The sequence below is a fragment of the Lissotriton helveticus genome, chromosome 2_1 (genome assembly GCF_964261635.1).
Source record: "Lissotriton helveticus chromosome 2_1, aLisHel1.1, whole genome shotgun sequence".
Taxonomy (NCBI): domain Eukaryota; kingdom Metazoa; phylum Chordata; class Amphibia; order Caudata; family Salamandridae; genus Lissotriton; species Lissotriton helveticus.
The window spans coordinates 1,852,425,688-1,852,451,896 of NC_136059.1; positions in this window are offsets into that span (position 1 = coordinate 1,852,425,688).

Below are 26,209 nucleotides of genomic sequence, written 5' to 3' on the forward strand. Positions count from 1 at the left end.
CAGTGATGAGTTTCATACAACAGTATTCTACGTGTGCTGTTCCAAACGCAAAGGAGAAGAAAAGCCTAAGAGAAAAAGTTCTACGTTTCCAAAGCCATCGTTGTGGAAAGTACTGTCGTCGTAAATTCCGAAACAAGGACAAGTTCTACACCAAATGTCGTTTCGGGTTTCCACGACCGGTGATTTCTAAAGGAAGAGTAAACAGTTTGATGTCTTCGCTGCGACATAATGTGATGAAGAAATCACCTAAAAACACATACAATTTGAAGAGGAACGAAGAGTCCAAGTACATCAACGACTACAACCCGGTGATTTTGTCCATGTGGAATGCTAACATGGATATACAGTTTGTGGCTGATAACTGTATGGCTGTGGCTCGGTATGTGACATCTTACATCACCAAAAAAGAGAAGACAGAATTGAAGGATATGTGGGAGGACATTTCCCATGAAAAGAGCCTCAGTAAGAAGTTGTACAGTTTCAGTCTGAAGATGTTGTCGCATCGAGAAATCGGAGCTTACGAATGTTCTGACCGGTTGTCTTCAGCAAGTCTCTATGCCAAATCTAGGAGTATCGTTTGGGCGAGTCTTGGTCTTGCTGCAACGCGTAATCGAGTTCTGAAACCTGTGCGGGAAATTGAGTATTTGGCGGAAAAGGAGCCAAACAGTACCGACATTTTGAAGACCAACATGTTGGATACATATTATCCAAATCGAAGCAGTCACCTCGAGAATGTTTGTCTGTATGAGGTTCTTCAAAATTACATATTCAAGAGGAACATCAAAGAAGATACTGAGAAAGGAGTGTATGCTGTAATTGGAAGTGAGGGATGTCTGGTCAAGCAAAGAAAATGCCACTTGGTAAACCATCGAAAATTGAGTGGCGAATCTCCTGAAAAAAAGGAGTTTTTCTATTTAGCACTTTTGCAACTTTTCAAGCCTTGGCGTGCAGAAGAGGAACTGCTTGGAGATTTCCTCTGTTATGAAGACTCTTTCACTGCCGCCAAGGAGACCATAGAATGTCCTGCTTTTCCTAAATATGTAGAAATGTTGAATGCGGAAATTGAGCAGGAAGCAACGATTGCAGCCGAGATTGCCAGAGACAGTTCTCAGGACAGTCAGAGTTCTGCTTCATTGAGTCAGGATCCACTAGGAGGACCTGTTATCGAAAATGAAGCTGCCACTGCCATGAATCAAGTGGAAAGAGCCATGGCACATGCTCAGGAGGATGCGGTTAACTTAGAAGACTTGGAAAGACAACTCAACGTTGAGAAGAGGAAAATATATGACGAAGTTACCATGCAAATTGATCATGGATTAAGTCATGAGAATAAAGAGTGCTCATGTACGTCGTTGAAGCCTGTACGTGAGTGGAGAAGCGGGAACTGGAAAAAGTTTCCTCATTAAAGCAATTTCATGTTATTTGCAGGAAAGGACTGAGTCATCGCTGTCTTGTGTTGTCACCGCTCCAACTGGACTGGCAGCACATAACATTAAAGGGATTACTTTACATCGTTTACTGATGCTGCCAGTGGAGCATGACAACAAATTACAATATCACAAGCTATCTGGAGATGCTTGTTGTAAAGTTTCAAGAATCTTGAGGAAAATGAAACTTCTTATCATTGACGAAGTAAGCATGGTTTCCAATGTCATGCTTGCCTTTGTGCATTTGAGAATGCAAGAAGTTCTCAAAACAGAGTATGATGTGTTATTTGGTGGCAAACACATCATTGTTTTCGGAGATCTTCTGCAGCTGACACCAGTGAAAGGGCAACCTGTGTTCAAAATGCTCACGCATGAAGATACCAGGAAGTGCCTAGGGAGCATTGGCAACGTCAATATATGGTTAAACTTCAATTATGCTGAACTGCATGAAAATATGCGTCAGGCGAAGGATGAAGTTTACAAGAATATTCTACAAGATGTTAGAATTGGAAAAGTGACCGAGCATGGGAAAGAAGCTTTACATGCACGATTACTGTCAAATTTATATCCAGAACAAGATGTTGTGCCTGAGAATATTTTTCAGAAAATTATTGAGAAAAAATCTGGAATATGTTTGATGCCAACTCTTGCAGAATGTGCCATCTTCAACAACAAAATGTTGCATTTAGAAAAGCAAGAGATTGTGAAACTGGAAGCTATTGACAGAGTAGAGCATATGGGATCAACAATTATTTTGTCTGAGAATTTGAAAACAAAATTGGATTCATTAGAGAAGACTATATCTAAAACTGCAGGTTTTGAAAAGACTCTGAATGTGTGCTTGAACTGCCGTATAAGTTTAAGAAGGAATTTACATGTTGAAAGAGGTCTGGTAAATGGATCAATGGGTAATGTTGTTGATTTTGTGAAATACAGAAATAGAGATGGAATTGAATTTTTAAAAATTAAATTTGATGGCATTGAGGTAGTACAGCTAATTGGTCGTTGTTCTGCTAGATTTTTGCTTGTAAAAGACTTATATGTTCGCCGTAAGCAGTTTCCTGTTTGCTTGGCATATGCGGTGACAATCCATAAATCGCAAGGTTTAAGTGTAGACAGTGCATTGGTGAATATTGGCAGTTCTGTGTTCAAGGAGGGTATGGCATATGTGGCATTGTCACGAGTTAGAACTTTATCGGGATTGTACTTGATTGAGTGTGATGTCACAAACATTTGTGCGGATCTAGATTGTGTTAAGGAATACAATAGGTTGAGAAGAGAGTATGCGCCACATTTGCCTCAATATCCTTTGTTTGAGAAACGTGTGGTAGGCCGGAAACGAAGAAATGTGACCAATACTAGGGAGGTTGCAGCAAAAAGACGAAAAGTCGATGAACCTGAAATTATAAGCAGAAACAAAAAGGATTCTGTTGAAGATGTTGTTGGTTTTCAATTTGAAAACAGTTCTGGTGTCAACTGCTATGCTAATGTAGTGGTTAATGTTTTGTTTTCTCTAGAAAATGTAAAAGAGGAGATTGTGGTCAATTCTGATCAAAGATTTTGCAGTTTGTTAAATTCTGTGTTAGAGAAATGTAGCACTGATAGAACAAAAATAGAAAGTGTGTCTGAAATTCGAAATCTGTTAGACAGATGTTCAGGCCAAACACAATTCTCTCAAAATATTCAGCAAGATTGTCAGGAGTTTTTAATGTATATACTTGATGTATTGCATGCTGAAGGTGTAGATGTAGATCACCTGTTTGGGCTTTCTTATCAATGGCAGCATGACTGCGAGAACTGTAGGGTATCAAGTACTACTAGTGTAGACTCAGAAAGATTTATATATTTAACTTTGCCAGACAGTAAATCAGTCTCTTTTAATAAGCTAGTAAAAGCAGCTGATCACAACATGGAGTGTAGCCAATGTAAATCTGACATGATGTCAACATTATTTATACGAACATATGGCCAGTATGTCATTTTAATGTTCCAACGATGTAGGCCTGATGGAACAAAATTGACAACTTTAATTAAAAATTTTGTAGCTTCACAGTTGTCAATATCAGGAAGGACTTTTGTAACTGCAGCAATTATATATCATGACGGTCCTTCAATAACATCAGGACATTACACAGCTTATTTAAAGTCTAGAAATGGCTGGTCATTCTGCAACGATTCTGTTTTAATTTTCAAAAAAAAATTGCCGTATGACCTTAAAAATTCTTACCTGGTGTTTTTAAAACCAAAATTTTAGGGAAAGAATCTCGGGATGTGCTCTGAGGAATTTCAAGAAGTTCTAATGGCTCCTACACGATTTGGCCTTGAGGATAAGTGTAGTACAGAGATATAACTTCTTACCATAACACTGGACGTCATGGAAAAATAACTGCACTTTGAATGAGTTCAGAAAAACTATTTCTTTTTATAAGCTAATTCAAGCAGCCAATCAAAACATGGAGTAGAGGGAATGTAAGTCTGCAATGCTGTCTACTGATTTATATTGCTTTGTGATTAAAAGTGATGTAGAGAATTAAATAATTGTAGTAGTCATAGAGGTAGTGTAAGTCTGCTTCATAGTAAGCAGTATCAGTGTCATAGGAAATGTAGAACATGAGTGAGCAAGAAGGGTAAGATATTAGTAGTCCAGGATTTTGAAAATGATCTTCAACATTTTAATTCTGAAAGTTGCGGAAATACAACATGACGGGATTGGCTTACAAGAATTCCAAGAGTTATAAATGGCTCTGACATGATTTGGCCTTGTGGAAACGTGTGGTGGAGAGCGAGAAGTCATTGTATGTAACATATTTTTCAAAACGATGGAGGTTTTCTTTCAGAAAGTGGCGGGCTGAAAGTAATAACAGCACAACAGAGTGTAAGCTGTTCATAGGACATCCTTCAACGTCATGGAAAGTAAGTTAACTTTAAGGAGTTCTGAATTCTGATTTGTTATGTTGTATGGGTTTTTTAAACACAATCATTTTGATTGTGTTTTTTTTCCCCGCTGTTATATGATGAATACCTTCAAGTCACTGTTTTTAGTGAAATTTGATACATTCTGAGAACAGCAAAAATAAACCATTTAACATGTATAATTAATTCTGTACTGTTTGCATTTATGATGTACATGTAGAACTGTGTAGGAGGCATGGAGAAGGTGAGGCTTCTGTAAGTGTCAAAGTTGTTGCATACAGTGCTCATATTCTACGTAGTCTTTCATATGATAGACTACATTTCCACAATGAGATACCTAAGCAAAGGAAACACAGGTGATATGATTGTGGAATGAGCAAAAAAAATTGCACGTTTTTCAATTATATTACCTGTGTTTCCTAACATTGCACATCACATTGTGTAGATAAGGTTTAGGCCTGTTCCTGGAGACAGAGGAGGTCTGACACTTGTTCAAGAGTGCAGTGGACATGACTCACTTCGTTGGTAGGCCTGCACATGTATTATCTCCTCTGTATTCTTCAACAAACCTAAATTTCATCTGCAACTCTGAGTAGGACTTACCTGAAACAAATCTGTGGATAGGTTACACCTTATCGGCATCTTGAAACAATCATTTAAAATGTTAGGGTCAGATTTATGATGGCCGTGCGCCTCTTTTGCTCCGCTGTGGGTCACTTTTGTGTAAAAGATGCACCATGTTGCAAGATAGGTTTCAGTTCATCTCCAGCAAGATACCATCAGTTTAAAATGTATATAATTAGCACTGTGTAGGGGGCATGCAGAAGCTGAAGCTTTTGTAAGTGTCAAAGTTGTTGCATGCAGTGCTGCACTTCTGGGTACTGTTTCATATGCTGGACTACATCTGCACTATGAGATACCCAAGCAAAGGCAACACAGGTGATGTGATTGTGAAATGAGGAAAAAAAACTCCACATTTTTCAATTACATCACCTGTGTTTCCTAAGTTTACGAATGACATTGTGCAGATGAAGTTTAGGTCTGTCCACGGACACAGAAGAGGTCTGGCCTTTGTTCAAGAGTGAAGTGGACATGACTTACTTCATTGGTAGGCCTTCACATGTATTATCTCCTCTGTATTCTTCAACAAGCATAAATTTGATATGCAATCCTGAGTAGGCCTCACCTTAAACAAACCTCTGGAGAGGCCACACCTTATCGTCATCCTGAATCAATCATTTCAAATGTTAGGGACAGATTTATGATAGGTGTATGACTCTTTTGCGCCACTGTGCGTCACTTTTGTGATGCAGCGGCGGTGCAAAAAATTTGCTATGAGGCGACAAAATTACAAATTGATGCATCTAGGCAGATGTGTCATGCTGTAAAAAACCCGTGCCACATGAAACCGATGCAGCAGTGATGCAAAAGATGCACCATGTTGCAAGACAGGCCTGACTTCATCTCCAACAAGATAAGAAGCTAAGTCTTCTGTAAATGTCAAAATTGTTGTATATACTGCTCAACTTCTATGTACTCTTTGATATGCTAGACTCCATCTGCACTATGAGATACCTAACCAAAGGCAACACAGGTGATGTGATTGTGAAATGAGGAAAAGAAACTCCACATTTTTCAATTACATCACCTGTGTTTCCTAAGTTTATGAATGACATTGTACAGATGAAGTTTAGGTCTGTCCACGGACACAGAAGAGGTCTGGCCTTTGTTCAAGAGTGAAGTGGACATGACTTACTTCATTGGTAGGCCTTCACATGTATTATGTCCTCTGTTCTCTTCAACAACTCGAAATTTCATTTGGAACCCTGAGTAGGCCTCTCCTCAAACAAACCTCTGGATAGGACACATCTTATTGGCATCCTGAAACAATCATTTAAAATGTTAGTGTCTTGCGACACTTTTCTGAGACAACAGCAGTGCAAAAGATGCACCATGTTTTAAGATAGGCCTCACTTCATCTGCATCAAGATACTGTTAGTTTAAAATGTATATCTTTAGGACTGTGTAGGGGGCCTGGAGAAGCAGAAGCTTCTGTAAGTGTCAAAGTTGTTGAAAAACTGTTTGTCCTTCAATCTTTTCCCTTGTCTTTTCTAATTTTTAAATACATGTTTTAATATTTTTCAAATGTTTGTTCTCTCTTTCACAGATTGAAAGTATAAAAATAAAAAGTGAGTAAGTTAACGACAATTATAAGGTAAATGTTTTGTACTCTTTTCGTTACATTTCTATCACATTCACCTACTATTAGTTCCACAGCTTCATTTCTTTAACCCTCAGTTTCCTGCCTTTGCTACTTTCCTCATTCCTTTCTCCATTACCTACTTACTCAACTCCTTCCACTCTTTTTCTCAGTCCCTCTCTTCTCATAGTTCCTCACTCTTGTTCACTCACTCCGTCTCTATTACTCTTAGTGTCTTTGACTGATCACTCTTTCACTACTTGTTCATAATGCTTTCTCTGTGTAGTTGAAGCACACTAAGGGGCATATTATGAACACAGCCAATAAAATTATTGCTGTTTTTATTGGCAGAAAACTGCTGCAAAAGTGGTTTTAGCTGCAGTTTTCTGCCGCAAAAGCGGCTTTAGCGACACATTTCTGCCGATAAAAGCTGCAAAACTTTTATTGGCTATGTTGATGATATGGCTCTATGTTATTTACATTTCTTTGCTGTTTCAATTAATCTTTTTCTGTTATTTTTTCTTTTCTGTTTTCTGTTTTTTCTCTCTGTTATTCCACATGTTTTAATCTTATTTTGAACATTCACTCACATTCTCCAAGAAACTCTTCTTTGTTATTGTTCTACTCTCTTTTTTTCTTTCACTTCCTTATCTATTTTGTTTTTCACAATTATACCCTCTTCCATCTTTTCTTCGGTAAATAGATCTATTAAACAGTATCTCTGGTTTACTCCCTATAGCTGTCTTTCTTTTAACATTACTCTCTGTTTACTTCCCTTATACTTACTCTTCTTTTTTTTTTTTTTTTTTTTTTGGTTCGCTCCCGGTTCGCGAACCGGGAAGCGAACTGGGAAGCGAACCAAAAGAAATAGAGCTTGACAGAGTGCTAAACATTCTAGCAATTTTTTTTGAAAGGGGAGGTAGTTCTGAAAAGAACTTTTTTTTAATGTTTTTGTTGTTTTATATATTTTTTTTATTTTTCTGAACATTTTTTGTTTTTTTTGTATTTTTTGAACAGTTTAATGTTTTTTTTTGTTTTTGATGGAGGGGAAACAACAAAAAACAGGCATTGGAAAGGGCTCAACAGGAGCAAAAAAAAAAATTACTGTCTGGGGCGTTTAGGGCAATTGTGATTTTCATAAGCTCGGTTGATTAAGGTAATGCTCATATTGCCACATGACAGTAATGCACCGCAATACAAACAGGTAAACTTCATATGGACAAAGTTGTCCTGAATGTTTGGCACGGTTTTCCCGTGCCTCTGCTGCTGTCAAAGATATCTGTGATGATGACCTGGCCACAGGAGTTGTTGGGTTGTCCTGCTGGTCACGCATCTCTGCCCGGCTGTAGTTTAATGGATGCCACCTGCTCATGTGACGATGCGTGGTGTAGTTACCGAAGCTATACTTTTTTAAGGTGCCTCTAGATAACTTCTCTTTACATATGAGGCAGGTGACATATCTAGCATTAACTTTCTTCTGCCCTTCAGGGATTGAAAACAACTGCCAAATAAAACTGGTTTTCCGATGAGAAACCCGGGGCTGCTCTTGTAAAAATTGTGGTCCTTCTGTCTCCTCTTCCTCTTGTTCATCCTCTTCCTCCTCTGTGTTGCTGATGAACTGGGGAGGTGGTCCTCTCTTCCCATGAGGAGGTGGTGGTGGTGGTGGGGGTCCACCAGCTGAAGCTACCAATGAAGCCATTGCTCAAATATCAAAAAAGGTCTTCCTCTCACAAAGATGAAAGTCAGAGTGAGGAAAGAAGGAGGTGTTTTCATCATTTGGGAAAAACAATAGTTCTAAACCAATGAAAAGTGTTATTTTTAGGTCACCTGACCTAGCCTTACATCATTATGAAACCAAAAGTGAAATGAACCAATGAAAAGTTTTATTAACAAGTCACATGACCTGTTGCGCCAATGTTACGCGCTGCGGAACGCGCCCCGGATCGCTTCCGGGTCGCTGCGCTTCGCGCCTCGGTTCACGCTCCGGAGCACTTCCGGGTGCGCTAACGCGGCGCGTCATAAGATGCATTACGCGGCAACGCGATACGTCGCGCTTTCGCGACGCGCCCCGGATCGCTTCCGGGGAGCTGCGCTTCGCGTCTCAGTTCGCGTACCGGAGCACTTCCGGGTGCGCTAACGCGGCGTGTCATAAGACGCATTACGCGACAACATGATACGTCGCGCTTCCGCGACGCGTCACGATGTTGATTTCTAACGCGGCAGTTGCGCAAACGGAACGTTTACCGGTTCGCGGACCGGGTCGCTGCATCAAATTGAGCTAACGGGAAGCTTCCCGGTTCGCGAACCGGGAGCGAACAAAAAAAAAAATAAAAAAAAATAATAATTAATAAACATATAAAATATATTTTTGGATTTAAAGAAGAATACATTTTACAGCTACAGATATTAGCTTTTAAAAAACCAATGAAATTCACTGAAAAAACCATAGGTTATAGACCATATATAGTTAGGAATTAGCATTTACAAAACCTTGAAAATTCACTGAAAAAACCATAGGTTATAGACCATATATAGTTAGGAATTAGCATTTAAAAAACCTTATTTTACTCACACAAAACCATTGAAATTCCATATATAGTTAGTTGTACTAACTATATATCGCGCACCCGCAATCCACTGCTGATCATGTCACATATTACATCATTCATGACATGGTCAGTGACATCACTGATGACATCACTGATGACATCTCAAATGACATCACTGATGACATCACTGATGACATCTCAAATGACATCACTGATGACATCACTGATGGCATCTCAAATGACATCACTGATGACATCACTGATGACATCACTGATGTCATCTCAAATGACATCACTAATGACATCACTGATGACATCACTGATGACATCTCAAATGACATCTCAAATGACATCACTGATGACATCTCATTTGACATCACTGATGACATCACTGATGACATCACTGATGACATCTCATTTGACATTACTGATCACATCACTGATGACATCATTCATGTGATATTATGATGAACCTCTTCAGACTCTTATATAACCTTAGATACACTCAGTATAAACATACACTCACAGACTGTCACTCATCCATGGAGTTACTCACACACCTAGTCAGTCATGCAAAGAATCAATCACACCTCCATTTCCTCAACTATACAGTTATACACACCTTACTTATTCAAACATATACTAAAACATATATACTCACTTATACAATCCTGGATACAAGTTCACAATGATCCATACAGCCAATCACACATTCACTGGCTCTTATGCACAGTTATTTATATATGTCAACTCTCACATGTACTGTATTTTACATATGTACTTACTTTGACATGTAGCACTGAGATATCCATTCACTCACCAATACACTCATGCACACAGTCAACCGCCCATACAGCTGTTTCCACATGCACTTTTGAACCCATACATCTAATGAATCAACTGCTCACACATCTATGCAGAGAGGCATACACCTCCCAGCCACCCACACACACACTCAGTCTCCCATACAAATGCTTGGGCAACCAATCAATAACCCATATAGTTAATCATATAGCTACTGATCAACACATGCAGCAGTTTACAGAACAACAGACATAATGATGCACACATTAAGACAGTTTAGTCACTAACCCATGCACTCAGTGAGACACATTTAATCAGTCACTCATACAGTCAGTCATGCCCCTACTAAATCCTCAATCAAGACACTTATACATCCACTCATTCTTCAATATGTAAGACATATTTTAACTTTACAGAAAAATACAGTCACTGGATGTTGTCATCAGTGATGTCATCAGTGATGTCATTTGAGATGTCATCAGTGATGTCATCAGTGATGTCACTGACCATGTCATGAATGATGTAATATGTGACATGATCAGCAGTGGATTGCGGGTGCGGGATATATAGTTAGTACAACTAACTATATATGGAATTTCAATGGTTTTGTGTGAGTAAAATAAGGTTTTTTAAATGCTAATTCCTAACTATATATGGTCTATAACCTATGGTTTTTTCAGTGAATATATATATATTACCTACTGGCGATAGCCAGTAGGTATATATAGTTAGGATTTTTTTCCTATGGGATTTTTGAAAATTCTATGTCGAATAACTTTGGCGTTTGAGGACAGAATTGGCTGAAATTTTCAGGAAAATGGAACATTTTGTTTCTGAGCAGCCCCTGAAAATTTGGGGGGGTTTCGTCAAGGGTGGGCCGAGAAAAAAGGGGGGTCCCAAAACGTGTTTTTCCCATGCAATTTTCCATAGGAGGGTTGGCCTCACTTTTAGCCTGAACGGCTGAATGGATTTACACCAAACTTGGCAAAATTGTAGGGACTGGTAGTCCGATGTGCCTTTGCTATGTCTCAAGATATAGGCTCCAGTGGTTTTACGAAAATTAACTTTGAAAAATATATTTTGGGCTACATTGGGCTATATATATGTTGGAGCCCAAATGTAGCCCAATGTAGCCCAATGTAGCCCAATGTAGCCCAATGTAGCCCAAAGATGGCCACCAGAGACAAAAAAAACAAATGTAGCCCAAATATCAGCCAGATGTAGCCCAATTATAGCCCAATGACAGAATGTCCCTGAGTGTTCTAAAGAACAACTAGAGTGCTAACAGTCCTACTTATTACAAAGGTATGGCACACCTGAAGCCATCTTGATTGGAATAAAGTGGTAACTCTTAAAACATTTAATTTAAAAAGGAACAAAATGAGGGGGTTCATTTTGCCATAGAAAGTATGATTAGCGAATATATGACGAAATCCCGCATACCATCAGTCCGCAAAAAAAATCCTGCATGTACTATTAGGCCGCAAATTAAAATAACGAAAACTTTTAGAACGAATATGCCTTTAGCATACACTAAACAACTAAACTACCCTAAACCCTAAAACACTACCCCCAGCATGACCCTACACTACACAAACAGTACAACACTACCCTAAACCCTAAAACACTACCCCCAGCATGACCCTACACTACACAAACACTACAACACTACCCTAAACCCTAAAACACTACCCCCAGCATGACCCTACACTACACAAACACTACAACACTACCCAAAACCCTAAAACACTACCCCCAGCATGACCCTACACTACGCAAACACTACAACACAACCCTAAACCCTAAAACACTACCCCCAGCATGACCCTACACTACGCAAACACTACAACACAACCCTAAACCCTAAAACACTACCCCCAGCATGACCCTACACTACGCAAACACTACAACACTACCCTAAACCCTAAAACACTACCCCCAGCATGACCCTACACTACGCAAACACTACAACACTACCCAAAACCCTAAAACACTACACCCCAGCATGACCCTACACTACGCAAACACTACAACACTACCCTAAACCCTAAAACACTACCCCCAGCATGACCCTACACTATGCAAACACTACAACACTACCCCAAACCCTAAAACACTAGACCCCAGAATGACCCTACACTACGCAAACACTACAACACTACCCTAAACCCTAAAACACTACCCCCAGCATGACCCTACACTACGCAAACACTACAACACTACCCTAAACCCTAAAACACTACCCCCAGCATGACCCTACACTACACAAACACTACAACCCTACCCTAAACCCTAAAACACTACCCCCAGCATGACCCTACACTACGCAAACACTACAACACTACCTTAAACCCTAAAACACTACCCCCAGCATGACCCTACACTGCGCAAACACTACAACACTACCCTAAAACCTAAAACACTACCCCCAGCATGACCCTACACTACGCAAACACTACAACACTACCCAAAACCCTGAAACACTACCCCCAGCATGACCCTACACTACGCAAACACTACAACACTACCCAAAACCCTGAAACACTACCCCCCAGCATGACCCTACACTACGCAAACACTACAACACTACCCAAAACCCTAAAACACTACCCCCAGCATGACCCTACACTACGCAAACACTACAACACTACCCAAAACCCTAAAACACTACCCCCAGCATGACCCTACACTACGCAAACACTACAACACTACCCTAAACCCTAAAATACTACACCCCAGCATGACCCTACACTACGCAAACACTACAACACTACCCAAAACCCTAAAACACTACCCCCAGCATGACCCTACACTACGCAAACACTACAACACTATCCTAAACCCTAAAACACTACGCCCAGCATTACCCTACACTACGCAAACACTACAACACTACCCTAAACCCTAAAACACTAGCCCCAGCATGACCCTACACTACGCAAACACTACAACACAACCCTAAACCCTAAAACACTACCCCCAGCATGACCCTACACTACGCAAACACTACAACACTACCCTAAACCCTAAAACACTACCCCCAGCATGACCCTACACTACGCAAACACTACAACACAACCCTAAACCCTAAAACACTACCCCCAGCATGACCCTACACTAAACAACCACCACAACTCTACACTACACTAACACAACACTACACTACACAACACTACACTACACTACACAATCACTAACCCACGAAAAAATTAACACAAACCCACTTACCTCTCTCGTCATCGTGGTTTTCACAACGCAAATGCATTTACCATACATGCCTTTAAAACGTAATTCTTTGTAAAGGCATGCGCGATAAATGCACATGCGTTTTGAAAAAATGCGGGATAATGGTATGCGAGGTCAATGACCTTGCGGGATAATGGTATGCGGACTGAAAGTCTGCGGTATAAAAAATGCGGGAAAATGGCTGCAAACCATGATTAGCAACAGACTTCCCTGGTGAGCACTAGCTTTACTACAGTGATCTAATGAGCAACTAGAGTGCTAACATTCAGAATTTATGGCAAATGTGTGACACATCTGAATGCCTTCTTGATAGAACCAAAGTAAACAAGCATTGAAAATGCAATAGATCTCGCCCTCGTTTAAGTTAAAGCCATTCTGTTTGTAATGAGGTGGCTTTTTAGCTTTGCTTTTATTAGTGTTTTTAAAACTTTCATGTAAATAACATGCATATGTATGCATATATGTATATGTATGCATGCATTTATATTTATATAGATATGCAGATTATATATGTTTATATATGTATATTACCTACTGGCGATAGACAGTGGGTATATATAGTTAGGATTTTTTCTCTATGGGATTTCTGAAAATTCTATGTCTAATAACTTTGGCGTTTGTGGACGGAATTGGCTGAAATTTTCAGGAAAATTGCACATTTTGTTTCTGAGCAGCCCCTGAAAATTTGGGGGGGGGGGTTTCGTCAAGGGGGGGCCGAGAAAAAAGGGGGGTCCCAAAACCCGTTTTTCCCATTCATTTTTCCATAGGGCGGTTGGACTCACTTTTAGCTCGAACGGCTGAATAGATTTACATGAAACTTGGCAAAATTGTAGATATGGTTTGCCCGACGTGCCTTTGCTATGTCTCAATATATGTGCTCCAGTGGATTTTGAGAAATTAACGTTTAAAAAAATATATATATCTGTGACAGCGCTCCGGTTAGCACCCCGGTTCGCGTACCTGACGCGTAACGGAACTTCGCGAAGCGAAGCTGATTGGCTCTCCGGTGTCTGTCAACATTCTAAACAGTCCGGAGCGGCCGCCATCTTGTCTCTCGGTACGATCGAGAGACAAGATGTGGTGAAAAGCGAAGGGGGAAATGAAGGAAAGGGGGCAAGGTAGACCACTCCTGACCCCCTAGGATTGATGAGGGGGATATTAAAGTGCCCCGCGGGGCAAAAAATAAAAAAAACATTTTTTTTGCGATTTTACGCCGTAGAGGCGCGTCCCGGTACGCGAACCGGGCAGCTCACCGGGCAGCTCAATGGGCAGCTCACCGGGCAGCTAACCGGGCAGCTAACCGGCAGCGTAGCTGTCAACATTGTAAACAGTCCGGAGCGGCCGCCATCTTGTCTCTCGGTAGGTTCGAGAGACAAGATGTGGTGAAAAAAGAAGGGGGAAATGAAGGAAAGGGGGCAAGGTAAACCCCTCCTGACCCCCTAGGATTGATGAGGGGGATATTAAAGTCCCCCGCGATTTTTCACGGTAGAGGCGCTTCCCGGTGGGTGAACCGGGCAGCTAACCGGCAGCGTAACGGGAGTCCGCCATCTTGTGTTTTTGGAGCGTCCTGTTCGCGTACCGGGTAGCGTCCCGGTAAGCGTAACAAGGGGAAAACCAAGAGAAACAGTAAAAAAAAAATTAAGGGAATAGATTTCCAGCAAACTTGGCAAAATTGTAGGGACTGTTTGTTTGATGTGCCTTTGCAAGGCCTCAAGATATGTGCACGTGTGGATTTTGTCTAATTAAGGTTAAAAAAAATATATATATCTGTAAGCGTGCTCCGGCACGCTTACGTTACGGGTTTTGTTTGCGCTGCAGAGCCGATACGTCACGGTTATGCGACGCGTCATGAGGCGTCTTACGTGGCTACGTGATACGTCACGTAATAAAGAATATATTTTACAGCTATAGATATTAGCTTTTAAAAAACCAATGAAATTCACTGAAAAAACCATAGGTTATAGACCATATAGAGTTAGGAATTTGCATTTACAAAACCTTGAAAATTCACTGAAAAAACCATAGGTTAGAGACCATATATAGTTAGCTGGACATTTTATTGACATAAAACCAATGAAATTCCATATATAGTTAGTTGCACTAACTATATATCGCGCACCAGCAATCCACTGCTGATGATGTCACATATTACATCATTCATGACATGGTCAGTGACATCACTGATGACATCACTGATGACATCTCAAATGACATCACTGATGACATCACTGATGACATCTCAAATGACATCACTGATGACATAATGACACACCAATACCAGTTACTACATACGCACTCACTGATTCCTACGTCTACACACACATTCACTCATTCACCCATACAATCACTCATACATACAGTCACTCATTATTACAACACTATTATATGCACTCATACACCTATGCAGACACTCACACACTGCCACTCATCCATGGAGTTACTCACACACCTAGTCAGTCCTGTAAAGAATCAATCACACTTCCATTTCCTCATCTATACAGTGAAACACAGAACACCATACTTCAGTGACATCACTGATGACATCACTGATGACATCTCAAATGAGATCACTGATGACATCTCAAATGACATCACTGATGACATCATGACACACCAATACCAGTTACTACATACGGACTCACTGATTCCTACGTCTACACACACATTCACCCATTCACCCATACAATCACTCATACATACAGTCACTCATTATTACAACACTATCATATGCACTCATACACCTAGTCAGTCCTGTGAAGAATCAATCACACTTCGATTTCCTCATCTATACAGTTAAACACAGAACACCATACTTTTCACACATATACTAACACATACTTACTCTCTTATACAATCACTGATACAAGTACACATTGATATGCACAGAGTCACACACCTCCCAGCCAGCCACACACACACTCAGTCTTCCATACATCCACTCATTCTTCAATATGTAAAACATATTTAAACTTTACAAAACACACAGACACTAGATGATGTCATCAGTGATGTCATTTGAGATGTCATCAGTGATGTCATCAGTGATGTCATTTGAGATGTCATCAGTGATGTCATCAGTGATGTCACTGACCATGTCATGAATGATGTAATATGTGACATCATCAGCAGTGGATTGCGGGTGCGCGATATATAGTTAGTGCAACTAACTATATATGGAATTTCATTGGTTTTATGTCAATAAAATGTCCAGCTAACTATATATGGTCTCTAACCTATGGTTTTTTCAGTGAATATATATATATATATATATATATATATATATATATATATATATATATATATATATATATATATATATATGAAATAATTATGTAGAATACATTTATTTTGAAGGTGTAATGTGCTCCAAAATTACATTTTAATACTTTTAAGGTAGAAAGAGTTTTAAAATGAATTGTGATTTTTTTCAAGTTCATACTTTATAACGGAATAAATATGATTTATATGTCAATAAATTGAATACACTTTTATTATTTTACCCATTCATTCCCAAAAGGAGCGCTCTACCTCGATCACGGATATCTCCACCACAGTCTCTGCTTGTGAAAAGCTAAAAGTGGTAACTTTACTCTTGTAAATTTGACTCCACCTCATGCTTTCAAGGTGGTGGCATGTAAGTCTAAACTTTGAAAAAGAATTACTATAATAAATGGAGAATAGCCATAAGTAGTAAATGAACTCCAAGGTGTAAGAGTAACTTTGCACATGTTGATGTACTCATGTTAGTTTACTTTTGCAGTTAGGCCCCAGAAAATGTGTGCTGTGCCTCTGTACAGCCTGCTTAACTATGTGCCTGCTATATCTGAGGTCTATCTTGAAATCCTCAGGTTTGTGGTGCTGGCGTGACATGGCATCAACACTGTGAGCTTACAGAATGAACAGCAATATCACATATGGGCACAGACCTGAGACGCACAGAGGGAGTGGGGCTGCAGATATATGGTACACATAGTATGTGTACATGTGTGTATGCTAAAATTGACCAATGTTTGTGGTCAGTGTAGTTGAAGTTTCTAGATTTTATAATGTCTGTGTGGTTTGATATGATGAAGGTGTATTGAGGTAAGCATTTTGAAATGAATGTAGAAATGTGAGTTTTTGTAACTGTTTTTCAGGTCCATGGTACAACTCGTCTTCTTTGCAGTGAAGGTGCAATGCCTTGGTGGGTTGTAGTCTAAAAGGATTTGAAGAGCAATTTGCGAGTGTGTTCTATTTTTTTCCAGGTGCAGGAGAAATTTTGCAGGAGAATTTGATCCCAAAAGTTAGTAGGCTAGTGGTCTAATCACGGACATCATCATTAAGAATCTTTGCTGGCATCTAGGTGGAAGATTCAACACCTGAGTGGTTTACATTTTGTGTTATTAACCTCTGTAGAATTTCTGTCTGTGTCAATGTAGGTGTAGCTTTGTTGCAGGTTATGATTGAGGCTAACTTGATTTATGTGTGCATTATGCAAGTTAGTTTAATTCCGGGAGGAAGGGTGATAGTGGGGAGATGACAGATTGGAGAAAGATGAGCTACTGGTGTACTATTGAGTAGAGATGGTAAGTATGGTGTCAGTCCCAACGTTTTTAGCCAAGATAGTAGGATTTTCGTAGTATTAACCAATGTCATAAACATATTGAGAGTAATATCATGACCATGACCTTATAATTTCAGTACAGGATGATGTATAATTCAAATGTCTGGTTACAGTAATTTGAAATGCTAATTTATTTCCCATAGGCTGAGAAAAAGTATTTTTGTTTTCAATAGGGAATGTTCTTGAAAAAAAAACCAAAGCAGATCCGTAAATGGAGCCCAGTCTCAGACTATGGCATTTGTCACTGATTAAGGATTCTGGGTTGGCCATTTGGACTTGGAGTTTTTGGTAACTGACAGTAGTATTAGCTAGGCCATGTGCAATAGATTTCTAGGATATGGTCACATACATTCTTGCACCCTGTAGTCTGACATGATATGAAGTTCTCTTTATTCTTGGATTAAGAGCCATAAAAACATAATGTGGAAAATAAGTTGAGTTTTGATTTTGAGAAACAGACGTGGATGAAAGCAACAAAACACCATTATCATGAGTACATAAATGTTTGGGAGCACATCATCACATTTATAAGCAAGATCACACTTAGCTGCAAAAATCAGCAAATCACACTTGGTTCAATATCAGCACACGTGTGGAAACACCTTTAGAAGCATAAATTAAATTTAGCAATAAAAGCAAATTTAGGTGCAAAATCATCCTGTGGCAACATCAATAGAACTGTGAAAATGGAAAGGGGCGACCGCTCGGTCCCCCCGAACGTATGGATGGGTGACCCGAACCTCCCGGGAAGCCATTTTGGGCGGGGTGGGCGTAGCCCGGCTGGTATGCCCAAAGCGGCGTAGCCGGGGCGCGCCTTCCCCCGCCCGAGAGGGGTTGTCCTAGACACCTCGACGGAAGACCACGCCCCGTAGGCGTATCGGGGACGGGTACACGCCCTCCCGCAGAAGGATAAAGGAGCGGGAACTCAGAAGATCGTCCTCTTGTTCCTCGGATCGGAAGGCTGCACCCACTCGTTGCTCGTGAGCCCTCGACGGAACAAGCAGCAATTTTGAACGTGGTAATCCTGTTTTTTATCTTTCAGTTTCGACACAGATTTCAGGACCTCGTGGATCGACCAAAGGCGGAGGACTCGAAACCATGCCTAGCAAGCAAGCAGGAAAGGGTTCCGAGATGGAGAAGGTGTTACGCCTGTTGTCGAACCGGATGGCTTGTATGGACCGAAAGCTCGGTCAAGTCCAATCGCTCGGTAGAGGTTTGGCGGAGGTGAAGAAGCAATTGGCCGCATTGAACGACCCAGGTCAGCCGAAAAAGGTAATAGGCCCGGCCTTGCCGGGAGTTGCCCCCAAGGTTGGCAGGAAGAGGGTCAAAGAGAGGGCGGTTTCGGGGGGGGTCACGGTCCCAGAGGTACCTCCCATCACCCCCCTTATACCGGCTGAGCCAAGATGGCCGAGTTCAGGGTGGACGAGACAGTGACGAACTGGGTTAAGGCCTTCTCTATATTTACCGCAGTTATGGGGGAACGTAAACCTGAGGTTATGACTGAGTTGGTTTGCTATCAGAATCGCATTATGGATTTTTATTCAATGTATGAGGGGGAAGAATGGAAAGGCTATGACATGAAGTTCCGTAAAGCAAAGGAATATGATGCTTCTTTGTCTTGGGATTGTTTGGACTCGGTGTCATGGCACAAGCAACTTCTGCCAGGGGCGATAGGTACGTCCTTGCCAGGCGGGAGCGGGTCTGGAGTGGTCCGCCAAAAGCCTGGGGTGCCCTTTCGAGCAGGGATAGGCGGGGGTTATCAGCCTAGAGTTGGCGGGAATGGCGGAAAAGGGGGGGTCTGTTGGGGCTTCAATCGAGGCAACTGTAACAGACCGCAGGGGACATGCAAGTTTAAGCATGTGTGTGCCGGCTGTGGGAATTCCTCACACCCGGAAAGTGCATGTAGATCAAAAAATGGCGAGACAGGAGGAAAAGGTGGGTCTAAGCAGGAGTGAAGTGGACCTTTGTGACCGATTGCCTACACCCGTTGATCTCATGGTTATGATTCCGTGGTTAAACAAATACCCTGATAATGTATCCGCTGGGGTGTTGAGGAAGGGATTCTTACATGGCTTCCACATCCCGGCGGGGGACTTTCGGGGGAACTCCTTTTGTAGAAACCAGTTATCGGTACGACACAACCCAGGCATGGCAGAAAAGAAAATAGCAAAAGAGGTCAGTGTGGGGCGAGTGGCTGGCCCCTTTTCTTGCCCGCCGGTGGCCGAGTTCATCTGTTCCCCGTTAGGGGTTGTCCCGAAGAAAGATCTGGGGGAGTTTAGGCTCATACATAACCTTTCTGCTCCTAGGGGTTCCTCGGTGAATGATGCCATTGACCCAGAAGTTTGTTCAGTACGATACGCATCGTTCGACGATGCCGTGGCCATGTTGAACCACCTAGGCCCTGGGACGCTGATGGCGAAATGTGATATCGAATCAGCATTCCGGTTGCTGCCGGTGCACCCGCAGGATCAGCGCCTGCTAGGTTTTGCATTTCAGGGAAGTTATTACATGGATAAATGCATGCCCATGGGTTGCTCCATTTCATGTGCATATTTTGAGATGTTTAGCTGTTTTTTGGAATGGGATTTACCGAGGCTACAGGACATAGACATGTTATGCATTATCTGGATGACTTTCTGTTTTTGGGGGCAGCCGGGGATACGAACTGCGCACAGGCACTGTATGATTTCTGCATCCTCATGAATGAATTTGGTGTCCCATTGGCACCAGGTAAGACGGTTGGACCATCTACTTCACTGGAGTTTCTGGGAATTGAGCTCGATTCTGTGGAGGGGTGTTTCCGATTACCAGTTAAAAAAGTGATCAAGTTCCGGGCTTCCTTGATGCAATGCCTGGGTGAGGAGAAAGTGACCCTGCACCAGTTACAACAAACAGTGGGTCAGCTTAATTTTGCCTTGAGGGTGATTCCTATGGCCCGCCCGTTTTCGCGCTCTATCGCGCAAGCTATGGGAGGTCTCAAAGAGGGTCACCACCATACGAGACTGTCTGGAGAGGTTCGCCAGGATATGCGTATTTGGTTGGCATTTCTGGCGGACTTCAACGGTCGAGTCGTCTGGAACTCCCCGCCAGAGTCTTCGGAGGAATTAGGTCTATGGACCGACTCGGCAGGAAGCGTGGGTTTTGGCGCCATCTTAGGTGATCGATGGTTGGCACAACCATGGCCAACATGGTGGCACTCCAATAGTCTCACAGGTAACATTGGGTTCTTGGAGTTATTCCCCATCTGGGTTGCTCTGATGACATGGGCTGACAACTTTAGGGACCGCTCAGTGGTTTTTTGGTCTGACAATATGACTGTGGTCGAGTGCATTAACCAACAGGCAGCACGCTGCAAAATGATCTTGAGATTGTTGAAAGAGATTGTGCTACTTTGAATGAGACTGAATGTACTGTTCAGGGTGAAACATGTGCCAGGTGTACTGAATCATGCGGCTGACGCACTCTCTCGTTCACAAATACAGGCATTCAGGGGTTATCTGCCCACAGCAGACCCAGAGGCAGCACCATTCCCAGAAGCAATGTGGCTAATCGGTGCCTCGGATTACAAGACCTCGTGGCAGCGAGTCTAGCCCCCGGGACAAGGAAAGCATACGAAGGAGCGTTTCGTTCCTATTGCACATATTTAGGTCCCACAGGGAGTCAGAATTGGGGTCAGGAGGAATCCTTCCTGGGGTACCTGGTAGCACTACACAGGGAGGGCCGATCAGTGGCAACGGCCGGTAGGCATAGGGCGGCCATTTCCTTCATGGCCCAGGTACACGGCATAAAAGACCCTACAGGTTCTTTTTTGGTGAAGAAAGCCCTCCGCGGCTGGCAGCGCCTTGAGGGTTGCAAGAAAGATACGAGGCACCCGATTGGCTTAGACAGACTGTCTCTGCTTTTAGCAAAGCTGGATGAGACGTGTTCCTCCCATTACGAAGCAGTTCTGTTCCGGGCAGCGTTCACATTGGCATTCCATGGGGCCATGAGGGTGAGCGAACTTGTCGCAAAGAACAAGAGAGATATGGAGGGAGGTTTGTGCAGGGATCACATCCAGATAAGGGGTGATTCGATGGTAATCATGATAGCCAGGTCCAAGACTGACCAGGGGGCTATGGGAGATAGTGTTGTCGTGCAGCACAGCCGTGGGTCCCCCGTCTGCCCATTGAAGTGTGTGGAAGACTATTTGGCGCTAAGAGCGGCCGCTTGGGGGGGGAGCTTGCTCCGACACAAGGATGGCACCCCACTGACGAGATTTCAGTTTCAGAGGGTGCTAGCACTGGTAATCGCTGACGCGGGCATGGACCCGTGCGATTTTGGGACCCACTACTTTAGGATAGGGGCTGCTACTGAGGCTACAGCCAGGGGTCAGAGTGCTGAGGAAGTGAAACAATTGGGCCGTTGGTCCTCGAATTGCTTCAAGAGGTATGTGCGCTTGCACATGTTGAAAGTGATCAATTGACATGCACTCACGTTTTCTGTCTTTTGTTTACTTTGCAGTTTCGCGAGCCTGCCACGCAGGGCGGAATTGGAGGTCGACCCAGCATCAAGAGACCAGCGGTCAGAGGTCACCGTCTGGAGAGAGGATGGTATGGGTCGTGGGCCACTCATACGTGAGGCGCGCCGGTGACGTATTCAAGGAAGGGGCCACGATTCACGCACCTGGGGAATACGGGTTCAGAGTGGCCTTCCATGGGAAGGGTGGGCTCGTTTTTGACAACTTCGAGTCATTTTTCGAAGGACTTCTAGGGCGGCATAGGTCACCGCCATCTGTAGTCATAGTACACCTGGGAGGCAACGACTTGGTGGCACTGGGTAGACGAGTGTTACTTGAACGTATCTTGTCTGCTGTTAGCTGGTTGGCTAAAAGAGTCCCGGGGTGCACGATTGCCTGGTCCCACATGATTCCTAGAAGGAGGTGGCAGGGGGGCCTTTCGGTGTCGGCTCTGAACCATTCAGTTAAACGGGTCAATATTAAGATTGGTAGATTGTTCCGTTCTGCACAGTTGCATGTCATTCCTCATGGGTGTATCCGGGGTGACCATATGTATCTGAACGATGGGGTTCACCTGTCCAGGGAGGGGAATGATTTACTCATAGGAGATTTTGTTGCATGGCTAAGAGGTTTGAGGAAGCATGACCTATAGGAGGAGTAGGGGGGGACCGGATCGTCGGTCAACTATCCGGTCTGTGGCGGTAAGGTCATGATCGGTGAGCAGTAATTTCAAGGTCCCTAGAGTGGGGCGCCACCCACAATGGATGGGAGCGCCCGGGGGAAGACGGCCATTGGCCCCTTCCACGGGGAGGCGGCACCCACTAAGGATGGGGCGCCTATGGGGAGATGGCCATGGGCCCCTCCCAGGGGGAGAGGCGGTTAGATGCCCCTCCTTACTAATTTCCCGGGGGCCGGATATCCGCGACGGCGGATAGAGAGTGTGGGGTTGGGGGGAGAGTCCACGCTGTCCTTCCTACAGAGACCTCATACGGGAACTCGGACGACCCTTAAGATGGCGTCGAGTAGAAAGGGGGCCCCCACCATGACAAGGAAAGTTACAGTTGGCAATGAGGGTAGAGCCCTCTGCGCATGCGCCGCTCACACAGTGAGGGCGGGAGTTTGGTAGTAGGGATCTGACACCGGTTAAGACCTTGCGTTGGCCCTTAATGCTAGGATGTACAATTTGAGTTAGAGTGTATGCATTTTCAGGATGTTAGCCAAAAGTACATGACTGCATCTAAATGTAATAAATGACAAATTGTACATAATGCATAATGATGAAACTTTTATTTAATGTTTTAAATTTTGTTTCATATTTTAATAAATACGGCCGGGAGGGTGACTCCCTCCCGCCTTCCAAAAGTTCAACTATTGTCCGACTTCCCATCCTTGGGGATATGTGTTGGGAGGGGGTGGCGGGCATCCCGGCCATATGGAAAGGGGCGACCGCTCGGTCCCCCCGAACGTATGGATGGGTGACCCGAACCTCCCGGGAAGCCATTTTGGGCGGGGTGGGCGTAGCCCGGCTGGTATGCCCAAAGCGGCGTAGCCGGGGCGCGCCTTTCCCCGCCCGAGAGGGGTTGTCCTAGACACCTCGATGGAAGACCACGCCCCGTAGGCGTATCGGGGACGGGTACACGCCCTCCCGCAGAAGGATAAAGGAGCGGGAACTCAGAAGATCGTCCTCTTGTTCCTCGGATCGGAAGGCTGCACCCACTCGTTGCTCGTGAGCCCTCGACGGAACAAGCAGCAATTTTGACCCACCCACCAGCCCCTTATAGCAAATGTCTAGAAGAAATAAAGTTTTGCTGAGTGATGAAAGTATAGGCCTTCTTTTTTAAAGATTTGGTTTGCATTGGAGAAATGTCTTCTTGCAGGAAAGATCAGTGGATAACACAGTGAGATGATGTGGAATTTTCTTTTAGTAGGTAAACAACTGTCGTATTTATTTGTCGGGCGGTAAGGTCATGATCGGTGAGCAGTAATTTCAAGGTCCCTAGAGTGGGGCGCCACCCACAATGGATGGGAGCGCCCGGGGGAAGACGGCCATTGGCCCCTTCCACGGGGAGGCGGCACCCACTAAGGATGGGGCGCCTATGGGGAGATGGCCATGGGCCCCTCCCAGGGGGGGAGGCGGTTAGATGCCCCTCCTTACTAATTTCCCGGGGGCCGGATATCCACGACGGCGGATAGAGAGTGTGGGGTTGGGGGGAGAGTCCACGCTGTCCTTTCTACAGAGACCTCATACGGGAACTCGGACGACCCTTAAGATGGCGTCGAGTAGAAAGGGGGCCCCCACCACGACAAGGGAAGTTACAGTTGGCAATGAGGGTAGTGCCCTCTGAGCATGCGCCGCTCACACAGTGAGGGCGGGAGTTTGGTAGTAGGGATCTGACACCGGTTAAGACCTTGCCGTTGGCCCTTAATGCTAGGATGTACAATTTGAGTTAGAGTGTATGCATTTTCAGGATGTTAGCCAAAAGTACATGACTGCATCTAAATGTAATAAATGACAAATTGTACATAATGCATAATGATGAAACTTTTATTTAATGTTTTAAATTTTGTTTCATATTTTAATAAATACGGCCGGGAGGGTGACTCCCTCCCGCCTTCTAAAAGTTCAACTATTGTCCGACTTCCCATCCTTGGGGATATGTGTTGGGAGGGGGTGGCGGGCATCCCGGCCATACGGTTGTAGGGGGAAAAGTCAGTTTTAAGTGCAAAAGCAAATTTAGGTGCAAAATCTGTTTTATGTTAAAAATCTCCTTTTGTTGCACATCGCTTTGCTATTCACAATCGCATTGCTATTCACAATCACTTTTGGTGCAACATCTGCAATGAGGTTTTGCTTCACTGTTGGTGCACTACAATGGACAGCAGCCTTTAAGTAGGCAGAGTTATAGTGAGTAGATAATCTGATTTACTCCTTTGGCCTGAAACATAATGTGCACTGTGCTGACTCAGAGCCTTTTGCTTTTTGGTGTGGATGGCAGAAAATCAAGTAAATCTGTCTGTAGCCAGACAAAAAAACAAGGGAGACATTTATATCTTTTGTGGCACAGGGCAGTGCAGCAAGTAACCTTGCTGCACTACCCTGCGTCACAGGGAAAGGACAGGAATGCACCATATTTATCCAATACAGCACATTCTTGCCCTTTTCTCTTGCCCGTTTTTGCATCCTAGCACCGATGCTGGCACCCTGCAAGGGTCCCTCTGTTGCATGTAGCATTGTTTTTGTGGGAGAAGGTACCCCTCTGCCTTTTCCTTTTTCTATGTGTGCTGAATTCTATAGCACACACTCTGATACCCGATTCGGGTCAAGTTTGCACCTTATAAAACTCTGCAAACAAAAAAAAAACTTAGAAAGAGGAACAAACAAGGAGAAATAAAGATATTTCTCCTCCTTGCGCCTCCCCTTGCAAGGCATAAGATTTTGGCACATTCCCAGGTTTACAAGTCCTTGTAAAAATGTGAGAGTGTCAAAATCCATGGATGTTGCATGGGAACACCCACTGCAATGCCCATGGAAAGCCTCCCTTGAACTGAGTAAGACAACACAGCAATATGAGCTGCGCTGTCTTACTTCAGAATTTGAAGCCATTCAAAGCCATGCAAAGTGGCTTTGCATGCCTGCTAAAATCTGACTTAGAGGTTTGCGTCACACATGTTCCACGTTGCGTGGTGGAAGCACGATGCAAATCTCTCATAAATGGGGAACGTCGTTTACGACGCAACTTTTAGCACGCAGTGCTATTACAACGCGGTTTTTAAATCGCATTCTATTACAACGCATGACTCTGGGGGGCGCTCAAGGATAGGGAATACTTTTAATTTACTATCCAACACCTTCCCTAGTGTCAACGGGGACTGGTGTTGGGATAGTAAATTAAAATATTCACTATCCAACACCCCTTTCTGTTATGCGTTGTAAAAGAATGCGTTATAAAAACCACGTTGTTACAGCATGCG